Source organism: Micromys minutus, assembly GCF_963924665.1.
Source record: "Micromys minutus genome assembly, chromosome: 19".
NCBI lineage: Eukaryota > Metazoa > Chordata > Mammalia > Rodentia > Muridae > Micromys > Micromys minutus.
The window spans coordinates 65,876-91,611 of NC_137954.1; the positions used below are offsets into that span (position 1 = coordinate 65,876).

At 36.2% G+C, this 25,736-nt stretch overlaps 1 protein-coding gene across 2 annotated transcripts in view; it reads left to right on the forward strand.

Annotated features, from left to right (window-relative positions):
• Nucleotides 1-25,736, forward strand: part of GULP1 (GULP PTB domain containing engulfment adaptor 1) — a 235,266-nt gene that overhangs the window by 23,466 nt on the left and 186,064 nt on the right. Inside the window, exon 1 of one of the 2 annotated variants that reach the window (XM_080933400.1) lies at nucleotides 18,321-18,373. The exons of the other annotated variant lie outside the window; for it this stretch is intronic. The gene's annotated coding sequence lies outside the window, so the exon portion shown is untranslated. Of the gene's footprint in view, nucleotides 1-18,320; nucleotides 18,374-25,736 lie in introns of those variants that run through there. 2 annotated transcript variants of the gene reach the window in all.

Genomic DNA, 25,736 nt, shown 5'->3' on the forward strand with positions numbered 1-25,736 from the left:
ATGAAGAACTGTGTTGGAATTTTGATGGGGATTGCATTGAATCTGTAGATTGCTTTTGGTAGGATGGCCATTTTTAAGATATTGATTTTTCCAATCCATGAGCATGGGAGATCTTTCTATTTTCTGAGATGCTCCTCAATTTCTTTCTTTAGAGGTTTGAAGTTCTTGTCATACAGGTCCTTCACTTGCTTAGTTAGAGTCACACCAAGTTATTTCATAGTTTTTGTAACAATTGTGAAGGGTACGTTTTCCCTAATTTCTTTTTCCACATGTTTGTCCTTTGAGTACAGGAAGGCTACTGATTTGTTTGAGTTAATTTTGTATCCAGCCACTTTGCTGAACTTGTTTATCAGCTGTAGGAGTTCTCTGGTGGAATTTTTGGGGTCACTCAAGTGCGCTATCATGTCATCGGCAAAGAGTGATGTTTTTATATCTATCTTTCCGATTTGTATCCCCTTGATCTCCTTTTGCTGTCTAATTGCTCCAGCCGGGACTTCCAGTAATATGTTGAGTAGGTAGGGGGAGAGTGGGCAGCCTTGTCGTGTCACTGATTTTAGTGGGATTGCTTCAAGTTTCTCGCCATTAAGTTTGATGTTGGCTGTTGGTTTGCTGTATATTGCTTTTATTATGTTTAAGTACGGGCCTTGGATTCCTGTTCTTTCCAGGACTTTTAACATGAAGGGGTGTTGGATTTTGTCAAATGCTTTCTCAGCGTCTAGTGAGATGACCATGTGATTTTGGTCTTTGAGTTTGTTTATATGGTGGATTACGTTGATGGATTTCCTTATGTTAAACCATCCCTGCATCCCAGGGATGAAGCCTACTTGGTCATGATGAATGATCGTTTTGATGTGTTCTTGGATTCGGTTTGCAAGGATTTTGTTGAGTATTTTTGCATCAATATTCATAAGTGAGATTGGTCTGTAGTTCTCTTTCCTTGTAGGGTCTTTGTGTTGTTTAGTTACGAGGGTTATTGTACCCTTAAAAAATGAGTTGGGTAATATTCCATCTGATTCTATTTTTTGGAATAGTTTGGCGAGTATTGGTGTTATATCCTCAATAAAAGTCTGATAAAATTCTGCACTGAATCCGTCTGGACCTGGGCTTTTTTTGGTTGAAAGGCTTTTGATGATTTCTTCTATTTCTTTAGGTGTTATAGGGTTATTTAGATGGTTTACTTGGTCCTGGTTTAACTTTGAGACCTTGTATCTGTCTAGGAATTCATCCATTTCCTCCATATTTTCCAGTTTTGTGGAGTATAAGTTTTTGTAGTAGGATCTGATAATTTCTTGAATTTCCTCAGTTTCAGTTGTTATGTCCCCACTTTCCTTTCTGATTTTGTTAATTTGGATACTCTCTCTTTGCCCTCTAGTTAGTCTGGCTAGGGGTTTATCAATCTTGTTGATTTTGTCAAAGAACCAAATCTTGGTTTTGTTGATTTTTTCAATGGTTCTTTTTGTTTCTATTTGGTCTATTTCTGCCCTAATTTTGATTATTTCTTGTCGTCTACTCTTTTTGGGTATATCTGCTTCCTTTTGTTCTAGGACTTTTAACTGTGCTGTCAGGTTGCTGATGTTAGCTCTCTCCAGTTTCTTTTTGGAAGCACTTAGGGCTATGAGTTTTCCTCTCAATACTGCTTTCATTGCATCCCATAGGTTTGGGTATGTTGTGTTTTCATTTTCGATGAATTCTAGAAAATTCTTAATTTCTTTCTTTATTTCTTCTTTGACCCTGCTATCGTTTAACAGAGCATTGTTTAGTTCCATGTGTATGTGGGCTTTTTGTTGTCTTTGTTGTTGTTAAAGACCAGCCGTAGTCCATGGTGATCTGAGAGGATGCATGGAAGTATTTCAATCTTCTTATATCGATGGAGGCTTGTTCGGTGTCCAATTATGTGGTCAATTTTCCAGAAGGTGCCATGGGGTGGTGAGAAGAAGGTGTATTCTTTTACTTTTGGATAGTATGTTTTGTATATATCTATTAATTCTAGTTGGTTCAAAGTCTCTGCTAGTTTTGCAGTGTCCTTGTTCAGTTTCTGTTTCCCTGATCTGTCCATTGGTGAGAGTGGGGTTTTAAAGTCTCCCACTATTATTGTGTGGGGTGAAATGTATTTTTTGAGCTTTAGTAGAGTTTCTTTTATGAATGTGGGTGATTTTTTATTTGGAGCATATATGTTAAGGATTGAGAGTTCCTCCTGACTGATTTCCCCGGTAATGAGTAAAAAGTGTCCTTCTTTATCTTTTTTGATAACTTTTGGTTGAAAATTTACTTTATTCGATATTAAAATAGCCACTCCAGCTTGCTTCTTGGAGCTGTTTGCTTGGAAGTTTTTTTCCCACCCTTTTACTCTGAGATAGTGTCTGTCTCTGTCTCTGAGATGAGTTTCCTGTATGCAGCAAAAGGCTGGATTTTGTTTATGTCTCTTTATTGGGGAGTTGAGACCATTTATGTTAATAGATATCAAGGAATAGTTGTTTATGTTTCCTGCCATTATTGCTTTTTTGGGTTGAGTTGTGTTTGTGTTTTTTCTTCTTTTAGTTTTCTTGTTTAGGAGTTTTCTTGTTTTTACTAGGCTGTATTTTCTCTCATTGTATTGGGTTTTTCACCTATAATTCATTGTAGTGCTGGGTTTGTGGTCAGATATTGTGTGAATTTTGATTTGTCTTGAAATATTTTCGTCTCTCCATCGATGGTGATTGATAGTTTTGCTGGGTATAGCAGCTTGGGCTGGTACTTGTGCTCTCTTAAGGAGTGCATAATTTCTGTCCAGACTCTTCTAGCTTTCATAGTCTCTGTTGAGAAATCGGGTGTGAGTCTGATTGGTCTGCCTTTATATGTTACCTGACCTTTTTCCCTTACTGCTTTTAGTATTCTTTTTTTACTTTGGGCACTTGATGTTTTTACTATTATGTGTCAAGAGGTATTTCTTTTCTGGTCCAACCTATTTGGAGTTCTGAAGGCTTTTTTAATGCTCATGGTCATCTCATTCTTGAGGGTAGGGAACTTTTCTTCTATGATTTTGTTGAAGATATTTACTGTGCCTCTTAGTTTATACTCTTCTCCCTCTTCTATTCCTATTATCCTTAGGTTCGGTCTTCTCATTGTGTCTTGGATTTCCTGGACATTTTGGATTAGGAGCTTTTTGTTTTTTGCATCTTCTCTGGCTGTTTTGTCTATGTTTGCAATGTTGTCTTCTGCCCCCGAGATTCTCTCTTCGATCTCTTGTAATCTATTGGAAATGCTTGCTTCTGTGACTCCTGATTTCTTTTTTTGGTGTTCTGACTCTAAGGTTATCTCTTTTAGTGTTTTCTTTATTGTGTCAATCTCTGTTTTAATTTCCCTTTTCCATTCCTTTATTTATTTGGTTCTGTTTTTCTCTAGCACCTTGAGTGTTTTTCTTGTTTCTTCTTTAAAAGCTTCTGAATCTTTTTGCTTTTCCTCCCTTTCTTGTTTAAGTAACTCTATCAGTGTCTTGAGGCATGATTTCAGGTCAGTGTCTTATTTTTCTGGAGTGTTTGGAATTCCGATGTTTGCTGTTATGGGAGAGCTGGGTTCTGGTGTTGCTAGATTGTCTTGGTTTCCTTGGGATATACTCTTCCTCTTTCCTCTTGCCATTTTGTTGTCAGTGATATGTTCTTGCCTTTCCCTTGTATCTGGTCTGTGTCCCTGGTTCTCCACTGGTTGAGGTTTCAGATGCGTCAAGCCCTGTTTTATGCCTCAGAGTCGTCGGGTGTGAGCAGAAATTCCAACGTTCTGTTTCTGTTTGCTGGATCAGGCATGGCAGGGCAGGGCAAGGCAGTGGGTGCACTTTCAGTGTGTACTCCACAGAGATCTTTCTGCTCCCCTGTAGCCCAGGTCTCCCACCCACCAGTTGTTCAGCCTCTATGAGCCTCCGTTCCGGGTGGCAGGTAGGCCAGGCTCTTCGTCCTGAAGTCGCCTCCGGGCAGAAACAGAAGTTCTAATTTTCTGTTCCCAATCGCAGTTGCTCAGCCTCTATGAGCCTACGATCCGGGTGGCAGGTAGGCCAGGCTCCGCTCTGTGTCCGGAAGTCGCCTCCGGGTGGAAACAGAAGTTCTAATTTTCTGTTCCCAATCGCTGGATCGGGCAAGGCGGGGCAGGGCAAGTTATGGTGTGCACTTTCCGTGTGCACTCCGCAGAGATCTCTCTGCTCCCCTGCAGTCTTGGTCTCCCACTCACCAGTTGCTCAGCCTCTATGAGCTGCCGTTCCGCGTGGCAGGTAGGCCAGGCTCTGCTCTGTGTCCGGAAGTCGCCTCCGGGTGGAAACAGAAGTTCTAATTTTCTGTTCCCAATCGCAGTTGCTCAGCCTCTATGAGCCGCCGATCCGGGTGGCAGGTAGGCCAGGCTGGGCGCTGCGTCCGGATGGATTTCCTTATATTAAACCATCCCTGCATCCCAGGGATGAAGTCTACTTGGTCACGGTGAATGATCGTTTTGATGTGTTCTTGGATTCAGTTTGCAAGGATTTTGTTGAGTATTTTTGCATAAATGTTCATAAGTGAGATTGGTCTGAAGTTCTCTTTCCTTGTAGGGTCGTTGTGTGGTTTATGAACGAGCTTTATTGTAGCCTCAAAAAATGAGTTAGGTAGTATTCCATCTGATTCTTTCTTGTGGAATAGTTTGGAGAGTATTGGTGTTATGTCCGCAATAAATGTCTGATAAAATTTTGCACTGAACCCGTCTGGACCTGGGCTTTTTTGGTTGGGAGGCTTTTGATGACTTCTTCTATTTCTTTAGGTGTTACGGAATTATTTAGATGGTTTACTTGGTCCTGGTTTAACTTTAGGATCTTGTATCTGTCTAGGAATTCATCTATTTCCTCCTGATTTTCCAACTTTGTGGAGTACAGATTTTTGTAGTAGGATCTGATGATTTCTTGAATTTCCTCAGTTTCAGTTGTTATGTCTCCACTTTCCTTTCTGATTTTGTTCATTTGTATACTCTCTCTTTGTCCTCTAGTTAGTCTGGCTAGTGGTTTATCAATCCTGTTGATTTTCTCAAAGAACCAGCTCTTGGTTTTGTTGATTTTTTTCAGTGGTTCTTTTTGTTTCTATTTGGTCTATTTCTGCCCTAATTTTGATTATTTCTTGCCGTCTACTCTTCTTCCTTTTGTTCTAGGACTTTTAACTGTGCTGTCAAGTTGCTGATGTATGCTCTCTACAGTTTTTTTTTTTGGAAGCACTTAGGGCTATGAGTTTTCCTCTCAGTATTGCTTTCATTGAATCCCATAGGTTTGGGTATGTTGTGTTTTCGTTTTCATTGATTTCTTGAAAATCCTTAATTTCTTTCTTTATTTCTTCTTTTACCCTGCTATAATACATGTGGAGAAATTAATTAGGGAAAAGATACCCTTCACAATATTTACAAAATCTATGAAATACCTTGGTGTAACTCTAACTAAGCAAGTGAAGGACCTTTATGACAAGAACTTCAAACCTCTCAAGAAGGAAATCGAAGAAGATCTCAGAAAATGGAAAGATCTCCCATGCTCATGCATTGGAAGGATTAACATTTTAAAAATGGTCACCCTAACAAAAGCAATCAACAGATTCAATGCTATCCCCATCAAAATTCCAAACCAGTTCTTCATTGAGTTGGAAAGATCAATGTGCAATTTCATATGGAATAACAAAAGACCTAGAGTGAAAATATCCAAGCAGTAATATCCAAGGTATACAAAGAACTCAAAAAGCTAGACACCAGAGAAGCAAGCAACCCTATTAAAAAATGGGGTACAGAGCTAAACATAACGTTCTCAATTGATGAATATCGAATGTCTGAGAAACATCTGAGGAAGTGCTCGACATCCTTAGCCATCAGGGAAATGCAAATCAAAAGAACCCTCAGATTCCACCTCACACTTTTCAGATTGGCCAAGATCCATAACTCAGATGACAACAGATGCTGGCGAGGTTGTGGAGAAAGAGGAACACTTCTCCACTGTTGGTGGGGTTGCAAACTAATACAACCACTCTGGAAATCAGTCTGGCGATACCTCAGAAAATTGGACATAGTACTACCTGAAGACCCAGCTATTCCACCTCTGGGCATATACCTCAGAGACACTTTAATATACAATAAAGAGACATGCACCACAATGTTCATAGTAGCTCTATTTATAATAGCCAGAAGCTGGAAAGAACCCCGATGTCCTTTAGTAGATGAATGGATACAAAAATTGTGGTACATTTACACAATGGAATACTACTCAGCCACCAGAAACAATGACTTAACCAAATTCTTAAGAAAATGGCTGCATCTAGAGAATATCATCCTGAGTGAGATAACCCAGTCACAAAAGAACAGACATAATATGCAGTCACTGATAGTGGGATGCTAACCTCTGAGGCCTGGACTGCCCCAGAAACAACTCACAGACTGTAAAGTTTAAGAAAAAAAAGAAAAAAACAAACAAACAAACAAAAAAAAAAGTCATGCTCAATCCTTACACACCAAGAACACTTTGACAAATTGTGTGTTACACCCTGTATTTCATGTACTTTTTGCTTATTGTTAAAAAAAAAAAAAAAGAAAAAAAAAAGCCAAAAAAAAAAAAAAAAAAGAATTTTCCCATGCTTTTTCCACCATTCTCAGCCTGGCGTCCCAACTCCCTGGGACCTCACTTATCTGCTTGCTGCGTTTCTTTGAGGACAGCCACACTAGGTTCTTATTTGTAAGCACACCATAGCAACAGTAACTCTGTCATGCCTTGGAGCCTCCCCTTGAGATTGATCCCAAGTAGAGCTGGTCATAGGACCTCCTTTCACTCAGTGTCTTGCCGATTTTTTTCCCTGCAATTCTTTTAGACAAGACCAATATTGGGTCAGAGTTTTTGACTGTTGGATGACAACCCATCCCTCTACGTGATGCTCTGTTTTTCTACTAGAGGTGGACTCTACAAGTTCCTACTCCCCACTGTTGGGCATTTCATCTATAGTAGTTCCTTTTGAATCCTGAAAGTTTCTCACCTCCCAGGTCCCTGGTATTTTCTAGAGGATCCAACCACCTCTCATCTCACCCCCAAGATTGCATATTTCCATTTATTCTGATGGCCCTCAGGGCTCTCTCCTGTTCCTTCCAATATCTTATCAAGTTCCAGTTTTCCTTTTTTCCTTTTCTCTTATACCCAAATCCCTCCTTCTCTCTGCTTCCCATTATTGGGACTGAGGCATTCTTACCTGGGCTTTTTGGCTTGTTAAGCTTTTTGAGTTCTGTAGATTGTATCCTAGGTATTCTGTTTTGTTTTTTTCTAATATCAACTTATTAGTGATTGTATTTTATGTATGTTCTTTTGGGTCTCAGTTACCACACTCAGGATTATATTTTATAGTTCCATCCATTTGCCTGCAAAACTCATGATGTCTTCCTTCTTAATAGGTAAATAATATTTATTCCTCCTTTGTAGGACATCTGAGTTGCTTCCAGCTTCTGGCTATCACAGATAAGGCCACTATAAATATAGTGGCGAACATGCCCCTGTGGTATGGTGGGTCATATTTTGGGTATATGTCCAAGAATAGTATAGCTGGACCTTCAAGTAGATCTATTTACAATATTCTGAGGTACCTCCAGATTGATTTCTAGAGTGGCTGTACCAGTTTGCAATCTCACCAATAATGAAAGAATGTACTTTCTCCACATCTTTAACAACATGTGCTGTCCTGAGTTTTTGATTATAGCCATTCTGGTGTGAACTTGTTTTGATTTGCATTTCTATGATCACTGAAGACTTTGAATATTTCTTTAAGTGTTTCTCAGTCAATGGAGATTCAACTGTTGTGAATTCTCTGTTTAGTTCTATACTCCATTTTTTTTTTTTTTTTTTTTTTTTGGAGGTTAGCTTTTTGAGTTCTTTACAGAGTTTGGATATTAGCCGTATATTTGATGTGAGGTTAGTAACGTTGTTTTCTCAATCTCCAGATTGCTGATTTGTCCTATTAATTATATCCCTTGCCTTATAGAAGCCTTTCAGTATCAAGGGTTTTCATTTATAAATTCTTGATCTTAGAGCCTGAGCCACTGGAGTTTTGTTAGGAATTTTTTCCTCATGACAACAAGTTCAAGGCTCTTTCCCATTATCTCTTCTATTAGATTTAGTGTATCTGGTATTATGTTAAGGTCTTGGACCACATGGACTTGAGCTTTTTGCAATGTGACAAATATGAATCTATTTCTAATTTTTCTACATACACACTTGCCAGCATCATTTATTGAAGATGCTTTCTTTTTTCTTTTATATATTTTGAGTTCTTTTTCAAAGACCAAATGCCCATAAGTATGTGAGTTTATTTGCAAGTCTTCAATTTTTTCCATTCATCAAACTGTCTGTTTCTGTACCAATACCACACAGTTTTTATCACTATTGTTTTGTAGTACAGCTTGAGGTCAAGGATGGTCATTCTCCCATAAGTTCTTTTAATTTTGAGAATTGTTTTTTACTATCCTGGGTTTTTTGGTTTTCCATATGAAATTCAGAATTGCTCTTTCCATAACTTTGAAGAATTGTGTTGGAATTTTTTTTATCATTTTTATTGTATATTATATGTATTTACATTTCAAATAATATCCCCTTTCTCCAACTGCCATTCCCCTCCCTTCTCCCCTTGCTTCGATGAAGATGTTCCTACTCCCAACCACTCACTCCCACCCCAATGCCTTGGCATTCCCCAACACTGGGAAAATGCACTTTCACTGGACCAAAGGCCTCTCTTCCTATTGATGCCAGACAATGCTATCTTCTGCTATATAAGCAAATGGAGCCTTGGGTCTCTCCATAGGTACTCATTGGCTGGTGCTTTAGTCCCTGGAACCTCTGGAGGGTTTGGTTGTTGATATTGTTGTCCTTCTCATGAGGTTGCAAACACTTTTAGCTCCTTCAGTCCTTTCTCTAGCTACTTCATTGTGGTCCCCATGCTCAGTTTGATGGTTAGCTGCTGCAAGCATCCTCATTGGAATAAATCCCCAGATGAGGCAGTCTCTGGATGATCTTTTCTTCAGTCCTTGCTCCTCTATTTGTCTCTTTATTTTCTCCTGTAAGTACTTTGTTTTCCCTTCTGAAAGGGCTGAGGCATCCACATTCTGGCTTTCCTCCTTTTTTAGCTCCATGAAGTCTGTGAATAGTTTCTTGGGTATTTCGAACTATTTGGGCTAACATCAACTTATCAGTAAGTGCATACCATGTGTGTTCTTTTGTGACTGGGTTACCTCTCTCAGGATGATAGTTTCTAGGTCAGTCCATTTGCCTAAGAATTTCATGAAGTCATTGTTTTTAATAGCCGAGTAGTACTCCATTGTGTAAATGTACCACATTTTCTGTATCTGTTCTTCTGGTGAAGAACATCTGGCTATTATAAATAAGACCGCTATGAAAATGATGGAGCATATGTCCTTGTTATATGTTAGAGCGTCTTTAGGGTTTATTCCCAGGAGTGGTATAGCTAGATCCTCAGGTACTAGTTTGTCCAATTTCCAGAAGAACCTACAGACTGATTTCCAGAGTGGTTGTACCAGCTTGCAATCCCACCAACAATAGAGGAGTGTTCTTTCTCCAAATCCTTGCCAGCATCTGCTGTCACCTGAGTTTTTGATCTTAGCCATTCTGACTAGTGTGGGGTGGAATCTCAGGGTTGTTTTGATTTACATTTTTTTCTGATGACTAGGGATGTTGAACATTTCTTTAGGTGCTTCTCAGCCATTTGTTATTACTCAAAAATGAATGACTTTTTAGACAGATACCATTTACCAAAACAGGCAAACTATCTAAACAGGCTTAAATCCTTTTAGGCAATAGAAGTCACTAACCCCCTCCCTGCTCCCCTCCCGCCAAAAAAAAAAAAAAAAAAAAAAAAAAAAAAAAAAAAAAAAAAAAAAAAAAAGGCCAGGACCAGATGAGATGGTTTTAGTACAGAATTCTACCAGACTTTCAAAGAAAAGCTAAAACCAGCATTCCTCAAACTATCCCATAAAATAGAAACAGGAGGAACACTACCTAGTTCATTTTATGAAGCCACAATTCTATGAAGATCACAATTCTATTATCTCTAAATCACACAAAGACCCCCCCAAAAGAAAACTTCAGACCAAATTCCCTTATGAATATCGATGCAAAAGTACTCAATAAAATTCTAGCAAACTTAATTCAAAAACAGATTAAAATGATCATTAACCATGAAGTAGGCATCATTCTTGGGATAGAAGGTTGGTTCTATTTTCATTTTTAAAAAGAGAACTCAAAAGATAATCCTGTATTTTCCTTAGCATTCATTCTTTGATATACAAATATATGGAATTTAAGCAGTATTACATAGAAGAGTTGTTTGATTTTTTCTAAGATTTGGGAAGCTTCTTACGGGATTTTTTACTGGGAAACATTTTATACAGATGATATGTATCCTTGATACTTTACATCTGGGTGTTGTTCTGTTGAAAAGGACTATCAACAGCAAGTGGTATTGACAATGAAGCTGCTTCACAGTGTTTTCTGTATTTATACTTAATGTTCTTATTTCTGCTGTTAATATATATTCACACTTAATGAATTTCCTGTTGATTTTAAGATAAGTTTCTATTATGAACTATTTTTAAAGAGTTGCCTACTTTGAGCTGCCCACAGAGTTAAATCATTTCCGGTCCAGGAACAATGCTTAACTTTGAACTAAAAATCTGACCACGAAATTCAAGCATTATATTCATTTAAATGTATCACTTTTCTTGTTTTCAGTACAAATTGGTAATGTCTGAGTGTGCTCCTGTAATTTCCCATCATTTTTAATAAGTGTAAGTTTTAAGAGATTTGAAAATGGCAAATCTTTTGAAAATAGAAAAAATAAAGTTTTTAAAATTTTTGTTTTTAAATGAACTGAATCCAAGGCATGTTATATAAACCAGTATTACATTTAATGATAATACTGATTCTATATAAAGTAGTAAGATTTATTTTTTCTATATACTGTAGAGAAAATACAATTACTAAAAATTAATATCCTGACAGCAATACCTATGCCACTAATGCTGGTAAATGTGGGAAGCTCAGCATGTACAATGTAGTTATAAAAATTATGTCTTTGTACTTATTGCTCTTTCCCAGTAATATCTGGGTATTGCATAAAGTTTAATTTTTTTGTTTAAATAAACCATTTTATATCTTAAATATGTTTCAGTTGGAAATATATCATGATCTCTTTTCTTTCTTATGTTCTTATAAATAAGTAATCTGGTAAGAAAAGTACATCGGTTAAATGTTGGTGAGGAATCACTGACTGTCTTGGAAAGACTCACTAGCTGCAGAATGAAAGAATAAATTTGTTTCCTATGAAACTTCTCCCTTTGGCTCACAAAGGCTTTTGCTTTTAAATAGAATTTTTCAAAAATATTATAAAATTACTCTGCTTTATTATTTTAAGTATTACCCACATTGATCTCTACTGAATATTAAATAACATGAAGCAGCACTCATATAGACCTATATGTTTTAGAACTCTTCCTTGAGGCTGGAGAGGAGATTGTCATTTTTTTTTTCCTTTGTGAGCTACCAAAGGAATGACATTACAACCTCCTCTTTTTATTTTGTTCTTAATTCATAAACTTCAGTACTGGTTCAGGGTTCAGTTGAAGGGAAAAGCTGAAGCTGGTTACAGTTTGCTTAATTTTAGATCTTCCTAGGAATGCTATTAAAAACAGTTAAAGTATGTAGCTGGGTATACTATTTATGGTGGCTTATGATAATCCAGATTTATGGCTATTCCTTCACCAGATATTTCTATAGTTGAGTCTCATTTTTTTGCAAGACTGAAGTCTATGTTATTTCAGCTGGTTCATGGAGGTTTTTCTTGGAAACTAAACTTTTGTGTGCCCTCTCTCCTGGCTGTTGACAGTAAAGATCACATTTATTTAACTGTAAACCATTGCTGAGGAACATCAGAGTTAGTGAACTTCAATTCTCACTCTTTTGTTGAGTGCAGCTTTGACCTTCAGTCCCTCTCTCCTTTGAAACTTCTCAGTTTTCCTTTCAGGTTTTGCTATTCTGTACTCCCATTTCTTGCCAATTTGATTCTGTTTCATTTTGGACAGAAGCCTCCAAAATCCTGCCTTTTGTCAAGGCCTTGCTATTCTATTTTCTCCATCATCTTCCCTGTCCTTTTGTTACTCTTGTGCTCTACAAAATTTCTCATCCCGTGAGTTTAGGGAGTTTTATATTTACTTTGCAATGCTCATTTCTCTTTGGGTTAAGTTTTCAAACCACGGATAAAAGAACATTTGCCATACTTGAAGTTTCAGCAGCCATTTTGACTCCTCATTAAGCATCATGGATTCTCTTAATTCTCTGCAAATAGATACATATTCTTCTTCCAGATATTACAGTGACATATGTCACTGTAATTTTTTGTAGTTTTGTTTATTTTAGTTCTTATGGTTAGATTACAATATCAGCCAATAGGAAAGATTTGTGTTAAAGAGATAGGTATATCTTGTTTCTGATATATTTATTATATTTGTTTCAGGTATCTTGTGGTATGAATTGTTTTGCATGCAAAGGTGTATGTTAGTAATAGCTAAGAGTTGGAAAATAAATAAGGTTTATTTATGGAGGAATATTATTTTAATATTTAGTTAAACAATATCCCGAAGAATTTCAATGATTTTGCTACCCACAAAGAAATAACTTTCTTATCCAAAAAACCACCACCCGGTAAAAACCATGCAGACACAGTGAGGGACATTGTGTGTGGGAATAGTATGCAAAATGCAGGATGTCAAGAGTAACTGACAATGATTTGTACATATGTATATGTATTCACACATTATAATAGATGTTTTCTTGTTTTTCACACTTTTATGAATCCAGTTATAGTAGTTATTTAGAGCTAGATGTGGTCATTTCTGAATTTTAGTGCCAATTTCTAGTTTTGAATTGGGAAACTAATATGGCATAGCAGTAGACTGTGCTGCATTTCAGTCTCTCATTTTTTATTTTTTATTTTTGTGAAATATTTTTAATGTATAACATGACTGTACAGAGAAAACAACTAGTAAGTTTGTAAATATGCAAAGTACCTTACTAATTCAAATAATAAAGCCATATTATTAAGTTCTAGTAGTTAATAAGTTGCTTCTATACTTTTCCTGCTTCCTTGCTGAAAGAGGTAACATACATAGCATAGAAAAGTTTTTAGTACTAGAACTTAGCCTAAAGGGCTAACAGCTTAAGCTTGGGCTGACAAAAATCTTAGTGTTAGAAGAATGCCCTCTCATGCTGCTTATGCACAGGTGCTTGAGGCTACACTGCACACATTTCTGCATTTAATTGGAAATAATACCATTAATTAAAATTTTAGAAGATATTTTCATACCTTTAAATAATTTTACTCTAGAACATTCTGCAACTCAACTCTATAAAAATAACTGCTTGGTGAGTGTATAAAATGTCAGCAAACTTTTCAGTGTCCTATTTTATTAAATGACTACAATTTATTTTGCTAAGACATTAAATAGAGAAAATATATGGTCTCTGTTTTATTACTTTAGATATTTGAAATATGACTTCATTTGAGGAGTAGACTTATTTTTATTCTGCTGAACTCAATAGCAAGAGTGGAATTAAATGCAGAACTAATAAGAATGGATGCTTTGATTAGTATGTATTTTTCAAATGCCAGTATAGACACTTAAGCATCTTTTTATGCCACAATTATGCTATTAATGTAATATAATAATGTATCTTCCTCTTTATGCTTTCTGATCTCATGCATTCATTTCTCAGCCTCCAAAGGATCAAGCATAACAGATAAACTTTGAAAGTAACCCTTAATTAAGTCATATCTACATTGTTGGAATCTGTCTATAATTTGTTATTTGCTGTTGAACATCATCTACTGACAATTTATATCAGCCATTGTGGGATAAGAGGCCTATGGCCAATGTTACAAATCCCCAAATCAACATATGCACAAAAGCATTAAAGCCATCGGCAGCAACCTTGCTTTTATTTAATTGTAAGACCATAGGCAATCACATTGAACACAACATCAGGTGATGTTGTATACTATTGTGCAAAGATTTTTTGTTCCAGTCTATTGTAAAAACAGAAGAGCAATTGAAATCAACTGAAGAGAAGATACTTTGGTATTACAGGGTCCTGCATTTCTAATATATCTTCTGGAAGACTAGGAGAACCAAAGACCCTGTCAACTCATTGATAGTGCATTGACTGGTATAAGAATAGGACTCAAGAAGGCAGAAGTATTTTGTTCTTTATTCTGGATTAATAATGGGCCACTCTCCTGAGTGGAAGAAGCCTACTACTGACACACAGTTCATGAAAAGTATTTAGTATCATACCTTATGATCTACGAGAAAACTCTTCAGGTGGACTCTTGACATACTTTGCAGCAGAGAAGATGACATAGAGGACACATAAGTGTCATATAATAGCCACAACATAGACATAAATGTCATGCCACTGTCTGAGACCAGCTCAGACTCTCAAGAGGTCCACCAGAACCGGAGTGAAGATTGAAAGAAAAAGACAACTTAGTTAAAGCTGCAATATGACTTCAGCCAGCATTGAGGTTAAAACCTTGTGACTGAAGTGAAGCTTTGCTTTATTTTGTCCTCTTTTAAACTGTTTTAATTACGTGCAAAAATAGTAACAACTGTTCTGAGACAGGGATCCAAAGAGTTAACAATCTTGGAGGTCAGGTGAAAAGGTCAGAGACAAAAATGGATACTGCTGTGCCTACATTCCAAAATCCACCTTGCCCTGAGCTGCATTTCTAAGGATGCTTCCTGGAGCTACAAATACGAATGCACTTCCCTATTCCACATTCTAAAAGTTTCTGCCTCGAACTACAGATGTAGATGTACTTCCTTATAGTCTTATACTTAGAGCCTGCCTAGAGCTACAGATGCAGATGTACTTCCCTATAGCCCTTACAGGGTGTAGCACAGAGGCCAGATTCCTGCCTTGGCTAGCTCCAAAATGTTCTGGGATAATATTAATATTACTCCGCTATCAACTGTTCAGAGGTGCCAAAACCGCTCTCCACAGGTCACAGCCACTACATTGACAAATAATAAATAGAACTGGAACAGTAAAGTAATTGCCTTTTTGGGGGACAGAGATTTCTGAATGTCTGAGATCCACAGTTTATACTGTCCCAATAAATCCTTAGTATCCCTATGTCTCTTTTTCAAATAACTAAACCAATGATTTCTATGTAGAGAGAGCTGGCTGATGCATTTGTAGTATGTGGCGCAATAGAAGGACTGAATTCTGTGACCACTCATTTGTTTCCATCCTGTCTCAATTCCTAATTCAAAACATAATGCATTTTAAAATAAATAAAACTACCTTAAAGATTTAGTGTAAGATCAAAATTTAGGGCTAGTTCACATTGTGTGTTGTCTCATGTTGGATGTTCTTTATGAACATGTGGCCAGTATCTGTTTCTGTATTGAATGTGGAACATATCATATAAGCTATCCTGTCAGCATAGCAAAAAAACACTTCTCAAAGACTTTTGGCTCTTTATTCTGTCTATCTTTGGGATATTTTTGCGAGGCTGGCAAGATAGCTTATGCAGAGTCTATAGAAAACTCTCCATATAGAAGGGTCTACTGTTATAGAACCATTAGCAAACCACACATTTTCAAAATAAAAATCTACTTTATGGTAAAGATGAATTTTAGGTTTGAAATTTACATCTTTAGCTTTGCTCTTTAAAGTAAATGTGCGTCAGGGTATATTTCCCATAGATCCTTGCTTTCTGTCTACATTGCCCACTCCTTTCATTGTTGTTATTTCCTGTGTTCCTCTAGATGACAGAACAAGGTAACACTAATAAAATCAGTGCCCTCAGTATACTTCCAGAAGGATTGTTGTTCCTTTCTTAGTTGTTTCCTAGTGTATTCCAGTGATTTATACACAGAAACCTGCTAAAATATCTTTGCTAAGTGTCTTTTAGATCATTCTTCAGGTTTGTGGAATCCTCAGGCAGCGTTCCAGATGATCTCAGGAATTGTTTGTGGCTTTCTGTACCTTTGTTTCACTGTTGAGTGTACTCATAATTACAATTCACCAATTGTAAAATCTAAATAACCTTTAAGAATCTAGTCAGGTGTTTATAACAAGAGTGTTTTATTGTTTCATATATCCACTATTGAAGGCTCACTTTTATTTTTCTCCAAAATTCTAAAAAAGTATATCAAATTATCTTTGCATTATAGATAAAATCCCAACATATAAAAGGTTAAAATAGTTTGCCTTTGTTATTGGTGAGATAATTAAGACATCTGATTGCTAAGACTTACTCACTTGTTGTGCAATTACCCCTCAATAAATGAAAGTTTTAGTATAATTGTTTATGATTTATATTGATGCTTGTGCCTTAACTGAGCCTCAGTATAGCTAAGAGCTGTTCTTCTGCGTCCAAAGAATCTGGTTTTAGATATTTTTAGGAATATAAATGATGTGAATACTAAATGAAGTTTATTTCTTCTCTTTCTGTGGAAAAGTTTGTGATTATTGCCAAAAAGTCAGATGTTAGTGGCCTTCTGGAGTATATTCCCTTTCCTATTGCTGGCTTTAGCTTTCAAAACCAACCTCAGCTACTAGAGCTGACACTGTAGTTCCTGCTGATGACTGAACAGATGGTGGCCATGATGTAACTCAGCACAGCTCTTCTCGCCTGCCTGCAGACTCTGCAGATCAGTGTGCTTGTATGCAGCTTTGGTCTGTAGTGAAGAGGCTTATCTGGAAAGCCAGAGAAAACAAAGCAAGATGACAGTGGAAGTCAGTTGATAGGTCTAATTTCTCTGTGTGGTGTTATGTGTCAGGTTTAAGAACCATATGGCCAGAGAGCTATTTTATTGTAGGGTCATTTAGCAAATAGGCTGGTGTCACATTCCAGATAAATAAGTTTACATTTTGTACTGAGAGCATTTTTATCAGAGGGTGCTGTGTTTTACAAGTACTCACATGAGAACAAGATGCCTACTGTACACAACACAACTGATGGCTTCCCCAGGGACCCACGGAGAGATGTTTTTTTCTGTGTCAATAAAGCATTCTTTGTTTCACAGACGTTCCTCTCATTTTGGACTGGAATGTTTGAATACAAAAACAGATGAAGCAGGCTCTGCTCTGCTGGTGCCTGTAAATTGGGGCTACTGCTTTGTGACATGTAATAACTATTTCTTTCAAGGAAGAGAGGTATGCTTGTTTTTATGTTTTTTTTTATTTAACAAGTGTCTTTAAAACTACTTGCATGTTGAAATTTTGGTGACAGGACTAAGTCAGAAAAGTGACTCAATGTGAACTCTTTTTCAGACTTTAATGTTTCCAGGTTCTGACCAAAATCTTAGGTTTTATTCATGTGATTCTGTGCGAAATCCCAGTTAGGATGTTATGGGCTCTTTGTGTCTCTGTTCCCCTATTGTCATAAGTTTCAGGTTACAAAGTGATGTCACACTTGCTGTGGGCAATCCTGGAACTGGCTAATAGGATGTTTAGTAGCAGGTATATTTATTGTGGATTTAGGCCTTTGTTGTCCTGTGAGTCATCTGAAATATCAGTTTTGGAAATGGGAAATGGTGGAATATAAGCAATTCTACGTGTTTGGGAATAAATATTCCCTTAACTGTGTGGTGTTTACTGTACTAATAGGGTTTGTTTTCTGCAGGGGTTTCCTACTGCTCCTGTTGTTTCCATGTGAGCCTCTACATCCAGAGCATGAATGGTCAATGTAGAAAGAAAGGACACTCAGTCAAGGGATCTGGGGTCAGAATCAAATGAGCATGGAGGAAACTTTGCTGTTGTTAATAGAGGATGACCAAAATTATAGAATCAGGAGAAGCATATCTAGTTTAGAAATTATCTAAAAATATTAGTGATAATTATGAGCTGATTCATGATCTTTGATGTAAAGCAAAGCTGTCTCTGATTCTGGTTTGAAAACCAAATAAAAAAGACATAATATGTATGCTATACTACAAAAGGCAAGAGAATATTAAACATTTTAATGCTCATCCAATCTACTTGTTTTTACCATGAATATATCAATCAAAGCTTCTTACAGAATACTTTGTACCCTGAGCAAGAAGTTCACTAAAGGTAAGTTAGGTGAAGAAGAGATGTTAGAACTGCCAGTTTCTCTATTTTCTAAACTATGCATAATATTTGCTTGCTCACTGTGCATGGCAATCAAAACAGAGGACTAGTGGACAATGCATTGTACTAAAATTTTTACTTCCAGATCTTCCCACCAGTCCTTCACAGTACAGTTTCTTCTCTGGAAGGAAAACCAGTGATCCTTGTCTTAAGAGGTCTCCTGGAAAGAGATCTGAAGCAGGGAGAAATGTGAGTTTCAGCTCCTTTCTTTAGATGGTACTTAGGCTCATGACTACCCTCTAACAGTTTCCAGTACTTTTCGCAAGGCAGCCTTTATTACTGTAATCTTTTTCTAGTCCCCACTATTTTTCTTTCAACATGTTCCTTTACAACTGATGCTGGCAATAGCTCTACTATTACTATCCAAAGATAGTCTTTTGGTTGTTTTTGAATTATTTCTAGTCAATAATCTCCATTACTCTCTTTAATTATCTCAGTTATAGTGTGGCACTTAATTGCCAAGACCCTGAGCAATGTAGATGCTATTGTTGGTGTGTTCATGAGATAGCTTGGAATTCTCAGTGACATGAGTAAGGCAAGAAGAAAGTAATGTAGCCTATGGAAAGAAATCTTTCTGTAAGAAACTCAAGATAACTCTTTTTGTAGAATGTTGGATAAATAGTAGTATGGGCTAGGTGAAGGCTGGAATGAAATAAAGAAGCAGGAGGATGGTTGGAATTTTAGGCAGATATAGACGAATGATATGGTAAAATGATAGAGAGCTTTTCTAGAGTTTGTAGCCATGTCAGACTGGAAGATTCTAATACATACTTTTGAATACACCTACTGCTTGGAGACTATTCTGCATGGTTGCAAAGGTGGAAGAGTGGGGAATATTAGGAGGCTGCTAAAGAAGATGATGGTGATCACAGACAGAGTAAGGAATGATGATGCATTTTAGCAATTTGAAGATAGTGTATTCAGATGGTTATAACACGCTAAGAGAAGAATTTGGAATGATGCCAAATTTAGCAACCAAATGGGTAGCCTTATCTTCTATGTTTTAAGGGCCACCTTTGGAGGAAAGGTTTAGGGAACATTAGGGATTTTATATTGGTACTTTTAGCATGACTCGCAACTAGCGCTTTGAGTGGGCATTTTAGGAGAAATATCTATGCTGGAGACATAATTAGGAGTGGTCAGTAAATAGATGATATTTAAAGTTAAGAGAATAATTGAAATTCCTTAAATAGTTGATTATAAAACACTTTAGTCTGGTACTGTAATTATAATTTTTACTATAAATATATGATGGTTGGATCAATTCAGTCAACCTTCAGAAATATATACATAAATATATTCAACACACACACACACACACACGTGTGTGTTTGTGTCTGTGTATTTGTGCAGGTGCGCATGTGGACAAACAAGTACCTGGAGATGTGCTTATCTGTTTAAATGTTGATATGTCTTTATAAAGTAATAGGTAGTCATACCTATGTAAATATAGCAAGAAATCTGTTTAAAAATACAGTCTTTGAGAAGGCATTTTATTTAAATGCTGGGAAATGAGTGTAATCACTGCTTTTCCTGCCAAGCAAAATTCAATTATAACTCTGAGGAGAGAACACAAAGAAGCATTATTGCAGCTGTCTTCCAAATGACAATCTCCTTTTAAAATGCAACAATTTTATGCCAATTGTTTACAGTGTGGCATTTTTATAAGTATAAAACATCAAATTATTAGAACTTCTATGATTTTTCTTAACTTTGTAGAATTTTGAATGAAAGATAATTTGCAATAATGAAGTCTTTGTCATCCAAACTGGTAAAATATTCAGTGTCTGCTGGTAAAAATGTCCTATGGCTAACTAGCAAACAATCACTAGATTTAGTCACTTTGAAATAAAAAATAAATTGCACCTCTGATATGCATACAGTCCCACAGGCTCTGTGTGATGTCACCAGATCAGTCAAAATGGGCCAGGAATGGTAGTAATGCCTGGAGGAGATGCTGGTCTCTCCTCTACCTATCACCTTCATAACCATCTTCCTAGGTAGTTCTTTCTTTTTTGTCTCTGAAGCATTATTTAGTCTGAAGATTATTTGGTCTCAGAATCTCATAGTTCAGTTAGTCAATCTAAGTGAGTTCATTTAGCATCTGTCTTAACACAGGAATGCTTACCGCATCCTTGAGAGTAGCTTTCAAATCTAATTGTAGAGTGCCAGCAGCTTACTAGCTGGGATGGTAGCCTTTTGCATTTCTTTGTCCAACCAAAACAAATAAATTTAAAAACTTCCACTTTTTGGTAAATTTTCCCTAAGAATTTGTAAACATTTTTGTGGTTTAATGGCTCTCAAAGTTTACTTAAAAAGTATGCAGGGGTTACTTAAAAGGTTATGATGAATGATGTAGGACTCACTATCCCAGAGAGATTTTTCTGGATCAGTAATGGGTCCTAATAATGTAAATATTTGTGTGTGTGTGTGTGTGTGTGTTTGCGTGTATGTGCATGTCAGAAGTCAACCTCCATTGTTGCTCCTCAGGGGCTTGCCAATTAATCTAGGTTGGATGGCCAGCAAATACTAGAGATTTCTGTATCTTGGCTTTCTCCAGTGCTGGGGTTACAATAATACATCACCATGCTCCATCTGGAAGTCATATTCAGGTCCTTAGGGTTGTCCAGGGAGCACTTGCAATACACATTTTCAACAAACCTGTCACATCACTAATGAATGAAAAATTTAATGATAGGTTATCACAAACTAGTGTCAGGGAAAAGTCATTTATAAAGTAGTTTGTATAGCTGGGTATAGTGGCCATGCCTTTAATATAGCACTGAGGAGGAAGAGATAGGTAGGTTTCTGAGTTCAAGAACAGTTTGGTTACACAGATAATTCCAGGCTAAGCAGAGCTGTACAGTGCAAATCTGTCTCAAAGACAACATAACCACAGCAATCTTATGTAGTACAATTTCACTTTTGAAATGGTTCAACCTTAGAGTATTTTATGTACTATGTTAGCAAGTTTTAGAATCTAGGTAACCAACTCTTTAGTTCTGTCATGTGGGAACATTACAAGAAATAGATGGGAGGAGGTAGTGGGGGAACTATGTGGCCAGAAAGGTAGTGTTATGATACAGTGATTTGAAGAGGCCAAAGCTGTAAAGGAGTCATAAGTCTAGGTACTCAAATGAGTGATACTTTTGGGCAAAGATGCTAAAGTCTAATTTGTTTAGAAGGAGACAGGATTTGCTTTCTTTGTATTTCTTTCTAATTCAGAGGAGGCAGTAATTCAGTTTAGCATCTTTTAAATGTAAGCTATACCTTTTTAAATCACTCAGAAAAAGACTATAAGATGAACCTTTAGCCTTTTAAAAGCAGACTGAACCTGTAGGAGTTGGAGAAAGTTTTATGGGTTGGAAGCCAATACCATTTTTTTTAATGTCTGGTTTCCGCTTGCTTGAATTTTAATGACAATATGGCCACTGTTTTAGTTTTGTTGGGGTCTTTTCAGTCAATCTTAGGAGCAACAGTTTTAAACCAGATGATTCTTAGAGAACTCTCCTAAGGAATCCAGCTGCTACTCAGCTATGATCACTCATTGTTCTGAAATAAGCAGCTTAGGTTTAACTAGCCACACGTTAGATGGTCCCTATACAAAGCTGTTTCTGTCTCACATAAACTGGGGCTCCCTGTGCTCCAGTCTCAGCTGCATGGTCTGCTGAATTAATCACAGGATGCTTAGATCACATTCTCTAAAGTCTTGGCGATTTCTACAGTGACTTCACTCTAACACTGAACTCTCTGCCCCTTTTAAATGTCCTCTTGATGGCTGGGAATTAGAGAGCAGTCTAGTCCTAGGAGGACAGTATAGAAAGGATACTCCTAAAAAACTATTGAGAGGAAATGGGCATTCACTTGTCCTCTTGCTTGTTGCAATGGATGTAGCAGTTAATTTGCAGTTAGCATTCTAAGCACTGTAGAACTCTGTATGCACAGAAATCAGTGTTTTGCATTGACTATTTCATTGTCTCAGTAACACACTGGACAACTGTTACTTGTCTTGTTTGGAGGAAATGAAAAGCCCATTAGATTGAAAGTGGCCAGTAATTTAGGACAAGTGGCTTCAGCTCAGGTTGTACACTGAAGTTACCTAAAATACCTTTATGAAATATAGATGCCTGATTCTATGTCATATAAATTAGATAAGAATTAAGAATTTGGGGCCTGGAGAGATGTCTCAGTGGTTATAGCACTGAGTGTTCTTTCAAAGGTCCTGAGTTCAATTCCCAGCAACCACAACCATATGGTGGGGTGGCACACAACCACCTGTAATGAGATTCAGGCACCTTCTTTTGTTGTGTCTGAAGATAGTGACAATTTATTGTAGAACAGAAAATCTAAAAAAAAAAAAAGAAAAGATGGGGATTAAATAAATGTGCAATCTTAAGATAAAAATTGAAAACTTTCTGGTTAATTATTATAAGTAGGATTAAAAGTATTTGTCCCAGGTTCTCAGATATTCACACCTCATTTGAACTGGTTAGAGATCTTGATCTAGATGTAGGGATCTAGATCTTAGTGATCTAGAACACTAAAGCCTTGTCTAGAACACTAAATAGGGATTTACTACATCTAAAGCTGGATTTATGAAAGATTCCTCAGAAAAAGATTTGTACTGGTTTTTCAACTTTTCTGTAATTTTAAAGATATTCCAAGATAAAAAAAAAATAAGTTCAAAGGGGAGGGGGAAATAAAGATTATACTTAGCATACAAAGGTCAAAACCTTTATAGTAGTTTAGCAAGAAAGAAACTTATTAAAAGGAAAGTTGCTAAGAGTAAAACAACAGTGTACAGGAGGAAGTGAAGGACGCTATTTGGTGGAATTAGAGATCAGTAAAACTAAGTAAACTAAAGCATTCTAAGCACAGAGAAAGACAAAGGTACAACCCTTCTCAGGAAGTTGTTAATAAAAAAAAAGAATTATAAAAAGAGAGAAGAGGGGTCTGACTTTATTGAAGATTGCATTTAATGTACCTGTGTACATATTAAAATTTTACTTCAAAATCAAATTTGAAAACTAGTGCTAGGATAGCAGTTAATAAAAAGAATTTTTTATTTCTGAAAGAGAGAGCAGAGTTAAATGGAACTCAGTCTTTGCTGGTATAGTGATTGTAAAGAGGCTTAGAGACAGCCCTCTGTTCCAAATTCTTCCTTTTTTGGGATATGGTGACTGTCCAGGTTCATAGGCAAGTAGTGTTTAAACGCTGCACTAGATGATTACAAATTTGTAATCTGCAAAAATATCTGCAAAATTTTCCTTGTCATGTTTGGCTTCCTTTCCCCATTTTTCTTCTGCCTAGGCCTTCATCCTTCAGGTAGGATGCTATGAATAATTTCATGAAAGACCTTTTCAAATTATGTCTGTTTGGGTTAGGTACATTCATTTGAGGTTCCTGTAGCATATTGGGTATGTCACATTTTGTTGAGTTTTCCTCTTGTATGTTTATTTTATAAAGAAGTAATTAAAGTGTTTTTAGTAGCTAGCATATCATATTCTGTTTTACTTAATAAATCCTTTAAAATGAAAGAAAAAACTAAGATTATACTTTGGTCTTATGTTCTTATGTCTAGTGACAACAATATCTTTGGAGACTGAAGTATGTTTATGATTAATAGATAGGAAAAAATTTAGATGCTTCAATCTGTGCAAAGCACATGCCTGTCACAGAGCAGGGTTTTCAATAAATATTAGTTGTATAAAATTAAAGGCCATTGTTGTTTCTTCCAAGAGGACTCTGACTGTATTACTTTAAGAAGTAACCATTAGCATTTCAAGAGCATGTGGGTGTATTTCTTCATCAATTAACAATTTTATTGACTTCTAATTATAAAGTATCAGAACATTTTCTCTTATAATGAGATCTTTAGATATGTAGGTAATAGAGGCTTATGTGAAATTTAGGAGCTGGGATTTGGATTCTGAAATGTGTAATTGTGAGACTCATTGTTCATTTCTAATCAGAATTTTCTTTGTTTTGTTTATTGTGCTCTTAACTTTAAGAAGAAAAGAACAGTACACAAAAGACAAAATAATCAAGTTTGATTAGATAAAGATAAAGTGCCCTCCCTTTTTTACATAGATAGTTGTCAAAGGAACATATAAATGGCCAAATTTAAATATAGGAATATCAGTGTTATTGATCATCATGGAAATGCAAACAAAGCCCAGTGGCCTTATTACTTCATAATATTTAGAATAAAAGTGTTTTTTTTTTTTTTTTTTTTTAGACACTAGTGCTGGTGGTATATATAAAAAAAAATGGAACCTTGAATAACATACTGGTTCTAAGTGAACCTGCTATGGAAAATAATGTTAAAACTAAATCTTTATAATCCTGTCATCCTACTATTGGGAATATATCCAAAGGGAATGAGGTTAGTATGTTAAAGAAATATTTTGAGTCTCAAATTATATGAAATGCTACTTACAGTAACCAAAAATGTACATGTAACATAGAGTGCTATTTGGCCATAAAAACATTATGTTAAGTGAAATAATCCAAGCATAAAATGACAAGTGCCACATTATTTCAATCTAAATAGCTCATTTAATAAAAGTTGAAAGTATTGTAATATTTATTAGGGGCCAGAAGTATTGATGGGGCAAGTAAAGTTTAGAAATGTTTATTCAATGGGTATTCTGTTACTACTTGATAGCAGGAAGGAACTGCGATATACTTTGATCAGGATACCAGGATACCAATTCTTAAGAAATAGAGTATCATTTATCAACAAACTATAAGAAAGGTTTTTTTTTTGTAAAATATTCACCATAAAGAAATGATATTTTGGAGAGATGTATATTCAACCTGATTGGAGGATTATACCATATAAATGAACACATAGTACTTACTATATGTCTTATTTAGTGTTTTTATATAGCATTTACCAAAAAAACCCTATTCTAATTAAGTAAAAGAGAAGTTGTGCCTTGAAACATCTTGAATCTTTTTTTGTCAAAGTTTTTAAATTGGAAATCAAGCAGAAGCCTTGTTTCATTGTAGGATCACAAAAAAAAAAAAAAAAAAAAAAAAAAAAAAAAAAAAAAAGAAAGAAAAAAAAATACTGTAGCACTCTTCCCAATTCCTGTATTTCTTTCTCAAAGGGCCTATTTAGCTATATTAGTGACTCATTCATTGAGCAACACATATTATAAGGTATATTATACACTGTTCTAGATGCAAACAACACAACAGTATGTAGGACTAAAAAGATCCCTCCTATCCACTGAGCCCATTTTTTAGGCAAATTGGCCAAAAATAAACAAAGAAAATGATCAGCGACTTGGAGTAAATAGAACAGCATGATAGAAGATGAAAGATGTGGTTGGTGTGTGGTGATGGACAGTGGAGCACATAGTGGTCTGTGAAGTAATATTTGGGATCTGTGAGTAAAGCAAGAGCAAGTTTTGAATTAAGTTTATAGTGCACCGGTCAAGTTAGAGGGTTGCTCAGAGGCACAAATTGCAAACCTTGGTGAACCACAGACAAATCAAGGCTTGGGGAGAGAGAGCAGCCAGAGATGGATGAGAGTCTGGCAGCT